Source organism: Elgaria multicarinata, chromosome 8, assembly GCF_023053635.1.
Source record: "Elgaria multicarinata webbii isolate HBS135686 ecotype San Diego chromosome 8, rElgMul1.1.pri, whole genome shotgun sequence".
NCBI lineage: Eukaryota > Metazoa > Chordata > Lepidosauria > Squamata > Anguidae > Elgaria > Elgaria multicarinata.
The window spans coordinates 93,572,419-93,578,165 of NC_086178.1; positions in this window are offsets into that span (position 1 = coordinate 93,572,419).

Below are 5,747 nucleotides of genomic sequence, written 5' to 3' on the forward strand. Positions count from 1 at the left end.
CTTGAAATTCAAATAGCAGGTTTAGAGACGCCATTTTTGTTGCATTATTTAGAACTAGTCACCCAGGATAGGTGGCATTGTGCATTCATTTCTGTGCCATAATGAGACAGCTAGGAAAAAAATTACATCCCCATTTACACACTGCAGAGCAAAACCGTTTGTGCTGGATGGATGCTTTGCATCTGAATGTGCATTGCAATATAGACGGCACATTTACATCCAACATACAAGTGCAATTCAATTTTATTAGCCAATCTGATGATTCAAAGCAATTACAATACTTCAGCTTCACACACACGATACATCTGAACTTGGCTAAAACCTATTCCATTAATTGATAAACGATACCCAACTTTGTTGTAAAGTCTGGATTGGGTTCAATCTTACCTCCCATAGCAACTTCTAACTTGTTATTTTATTCTCTCTACAGGGAGACAAAATGCATATGGTAGTGAGTGAAGTGTGCAGGGATGCTCATTTTGCCACAATCATTCCACATGCTGGAAAACCAGGGCAAACAAGGGTTTCCCAATTAAGTGTCACACTAGCGTCATAGATACACCATGCAAGTATGTAGATATCTTTCCACAGATAGAGATTATCTCCATGTTGTCACATATAAAGCAGCCCTAAAAATTCCCTCAAGCTGATGCTTAGACATGCAGAGATGGAGCCTCCACTGTAACTGTTTTCAGCCTCTTCTTTGCACTTCCATTTGAAGACCTTTAATGCACACAATTGCACACAGATATGAAGAACAATGCATGCATTGTCCACCAGTGACATCATTATTCTCCCTGTTCTGATACCCTCAGTTAAAGGGCAGCCACTACATAGTACATAACAATGGCTGTACAGCAATGTTCTCTTTTGTTCGGATGACTTCCTGCAAGAGATGGATGGAGAATAGAAGGTTCCCAAACACATCTTCAGCTGGTGAGTTGGAACCCAAGGTCATGGCCTGATCTAAGCTAGGTTGCAACAGCAGCTCTAGCACCATGCAAATAATGGTCAAAGAAATCAGGTCCCAAAGGCATTTGGGGGCTAAAGGTAGGTCCTGGAAAGTTGGAGACTATTGCAAAAACACCCTCCTTCATGGGTTTTCTGTTCAGCATTTAGCTGGCCAACCTGAGGTTGTCACTGTTTCCTACAGAACAGTGTAGGTTCCTACAAAATGTATGTTTTAAACTTTGTAATACCGCCTTGAGGCCCAGTATTGGGCAAAAGGCGGGATAATAATAATAACAACAACAACAACAACAACAACAACAATAATAATAATAATAAATCACAGCTTTGTCCATAAAAGTTAAGGCAGTGCATAAAGTAAGAACAGTGTTCCACACATCTTGTTTCCAACACCTCCCATCCCACTGCAGGTTTTGTTGCATTTGTATCAAAGGAGCTCAGGGGAGCGGGACTATTTTATCCTAAGAGCCTTGTTAAGCACTCTCAGATGTTGATGGGTCCAAGGTGGAGCAGGGATTTGCCACTACAACAGGCTCTTCAGTCTGGCGTCCTCCAGATGTGTTGGACTACAACTCCCAGCACTCCCCAGCCAACATGTCCAACTTGGAATTATGGGAGTTGCAGTCCAACACATCTGGAGGACACTAGGTTCAGGAAGGTTGACATACAGGCTCTCTGCACTTACCTTGTCACCACTCCTGTTGCATATTGTGTCATTCTCACAATGCTATCATTTGAACACAGGGGAGACAACAGTAGCACCACACTGCATTTTCCCAACATGCAATTGGGGGTGGGTGGGTGAGATTCGCTGCTTTACACTCAAGCCACAGAATACAAACTTTTATTAAGCAAGGATGCATTATGGGGGTTGTGCACAGGGCTCCCATTTAATGCTTTGCTGCCTGTCTAACCTGAATCAGGCAATAGAGCTTTAAAGCTAGAGGAGCGAAAGGGAGGTCCAAATGGTCACCTGAGGGCAAGTCTTACTCACCAGAAGTGACCAGAGTAGTTACTGAAAGGCTTCTTTATTAGCACTATAAATGGCAGATATTTAAGCAGGGAGCTGCTAAGTTCAGGGTTGGTTTTATACATGCAATCAACTTGAGATAGGAGCTTAAGGTCTTTCTGAAGGGTTTTTTCCTGTAACATAACCCCAACTATGGAGCTCCATCCCTAGGAAAAGCCAGGTTGGCCCCATCTTTATAAACTTGGAGATGGGCAGTAAGAACTGTGCTATTTTGCTGAGGTTTTGATATATTTCGGCATTGCTCCTTGCCTTGTTTTAAAGGAGATACCATTTCTGCTTTCTTTTGCCTAATGATTTTATTGTATTGTTGAATACCTCTTTTATACTGTCCATCACACTGAAGGCCCTCGTGAGCAGAGAAGTGATCTATAAATACTTTCAATAAAATAATAGTCTCTTTCCCATAAAAAATATTTGGTGAATTCCACACTACTCCCCCCAAGACCAAACTGAAGGTCGAAAATTCTCGCAGACTGCACCAGTCTCATATTGCTTTATTTGCCAAAGCTACTGCAGCCTAAATTGCCATTCAGGTCCATTAACAGGTGGAGAATTCTGTTCTGTGCTAGCTAGCTCCAGAACTTGCTAGCAGGGGATTCATGCAGTGCTACACCCTATTCATCTCGATCATGTGAAACCAGTACCCTTCATCAAGTCTAATTGTGTCTTCATTAGCGTGGAAGAAAACTTCCATCCAAATCAGCCTTTGAAACGCCTGAACAAACTTGAGTGCTTACAGTGGTCACTATGGAGACACTATGGGAACACGCAATTAAAGGAAACGCTAATCTCAGCAAAATCCCAAAGAATGTCCTAGTGAAGTTAATACTTTAGTCCTTAAAGGCTCACTACTCAAAAGATAAAATTTCATTTTATACCTCCACCTAAGTGCATAGCCCAAATGTTTCCCAGACATAGGATGTTCTACAAGAAATGCAGAGCAAATGGATGCCCTCCAGAACCATTCACACAGCTACGACCCCTGGGGTTGCTTCCAAGAATCTAGGGAGTGACAGCCAACTCTAGCTGATGAACACACCTGACCTCATGCTTGGCAAAAAAAACTTGTCACGTTTTCACTTTCTGCCTAACACCAGATGCAACATTCAAAACGGCGCAAGTGAGCTATGGGCATTCGCACCAAAAACTTTTCGAAAGCATTTTTTTAAAAAGTAGAAAAAACTACAATTTTTGTTTGGAAAACCACCATCCAGAGTTGTGGGCAGCTCAAAAGCCTGATTCCTGCATTTTGAAAATTCCTTGCCCTGCTCATTTCACCTTCCTTGCTATCACTGTAATGACACTGCAGTCACCCCTGCTTCCAGATGATGTTGGACTGCAACTCTCATCAGCTCTAGCCAGCATAGCCAATGGTGAGGGATGATGGGAGTTACAGTCCAATGTCTGGAGGACCACACGGTGCTCAGCCATGCTAGACCTTTGAGGCTAGAAAAGAGCTGCGTGGTGAAAGACCTCAGTGCTGATCAGTTTTTCCAGGGTTTCTGTATAGACTTGGGACCACAACCTGCCAGCTATAAACACACCTTGCCAAGTCCCATGACATTTAATCAAAAAACTAACAGCCAGCATATCTAGTGCAGTCCAACGCCAGTATAAAAATCTACACTGGTACATGGGGGACGTTGGATTTACAAGCATGCACATGCAGCCTTCATGTAGAGGCATGAAACCCATCAGCATATAGGTCAGTCACACTAAGCTGTTTGTTGTTGTCTTGCAGGGGCAGAAGCTTGCATGGCAGGATGTCTTACTTTTGGGTAAAAACACATGTTATTGAGCTTTAAATTAGGTTGATAAACTATTTTGTAGAAATAATAATTAGCCCTACCACTTTTCACTTTGCCCCATATGAATGGCTTTTAGCCCTGCTCACCTCTGGAATGTGGTCCCCAAGACCCTCCCCCAAACTTAAAATTCAGTCCTTGGGCCCAAAATAGTTGCCCTTCCCTGGGTGAGAGTAAAACACCAAATGGCTAGTGCATGCGCTGGTAGCTTTGAGGCTTGATTTCTGCAATGTGCTGTACATAAAGCTACCTTTGTACCTAGTCCGGAAACTTCAACTAGTTCAAAATACGGCAGCCAGGTTGGTCACCGGTACACCAAGGGGTGACCATATTGCACCAACTTTAAAATCACTTCACTGGCTGCCAATTAGTTTCCGGGTGAAGTATAAAGTGTTGGTTATTACCTTTAAAGACCTACATGGTTTGGGTCCAGGTTAACTGTGGGATCGCCTTTTCCTGTACAATCCACCCTGCACACTCATCCTCTGGGAAGAATTTACTCCAGTCAGCCAAAACTAGGCTGACAACTGTTACCCAGAGGACCTTTTCTTCTGCCGCCCCCAGACTGTGGAATGGCCTGCCGGAGGAGACTCGTCGTCTTAATACTCTCTCTGAGTTTAAGACAGCCATAAAGACTAATCTCTTCTGGCAGGCCTACCCAGATGAATTTTAAACCTAAGAATTTTAAGATGTTGTGATTGTTATTTTACTATTGTATCAGTTTAATATGCTCTTTTAACCAGTTTTATGTATTGTATTATAGTATTTAATGTTATTCCCTGCCTCGATCCAGAGGGAGAGGCGGGTAAGTATTATTATTATTATTATTATTATTATTATTATTATTATTATTATTATTATTATTATTCCACCCCATGCAGTTATTTTTAGTTGGTTTCTACTGACTGGATGCTTTTTGCCATCACCTCCCACAAAAAAAAAATCTTACCTGCCAAGACTGACTTCACAGACAGAAGTAACAGGCAATGTTTAAATAGGAAACATCTGACAAATAACCTTTTAACTTCAACCAAAGGCTTCCATGCCACTATAAGCACATTCATCCTTGAAATCCGTGCTATTGCACTTCCCTGCCTGCCAAATTATTGCCCTTTTTTGAAGCAAAATTGTTGCCCAGAGCCTGCTTCCCTAAGCTACAAATATTAGCAACACATGGGCAGAGCCAACCTTGATGGAATCAGGGACTGGCTGCTCCCATTGGTAGGGTGTGGCACAGATAAACACCTGTGCAGGGGATAGAAGTCTTAATTCTAGGGACAGCTTCCATTAAATACTGATGGCCCTGTATGAAGAAATACGGGAAATGTTTTCTTAGTTGAAGAGTACCGAAATAAATAAATAAATAAATAAATAAATAAGAAAGACACCTTTACTAAGTAGGTCCATGACTTTTCCTCCAAAGGATCATTCCAAAAAATTCAATGAACTTCCTTCTGGTGGAAGAACAGTCAGATGGTAATTCTGCTAATCTGACTTCTTGTGAAGTTGTATATTATAGTTTATCTGCTGAACTATGTACCTTGAGGAATGAACTGAATGACAAATCGTGCTCCATTGTTAGAGGAAAGTGTCTGAACTTTGCAACATGACTCAAGTGTGTGTTGAGCTGCCTGAATTAAACATTTAAGTACAGATTTACAATTCTTTGGGATCAACTTCATAGTATAAAGAACATTAACGGAAATGCAGTCGCTACAGCCCAATACACTTGCTTAATGTCGAATATTTAATCTCCAAGGTCAAAGTTCCTGTACCTGCATTTGTTCACTTCATCCCTCTTTACACCATTGCCCCACCCCGTTCTTCTCCCCCTCAAACGGAAGACCTTAAAAACCCTGCCATTTTTCTTTCTTTCTTTTTTGCTTTTTGTGTAAAGCACTATTTAAGGCGACGTTCAAATAAATGATTATAGAACTCGTAAC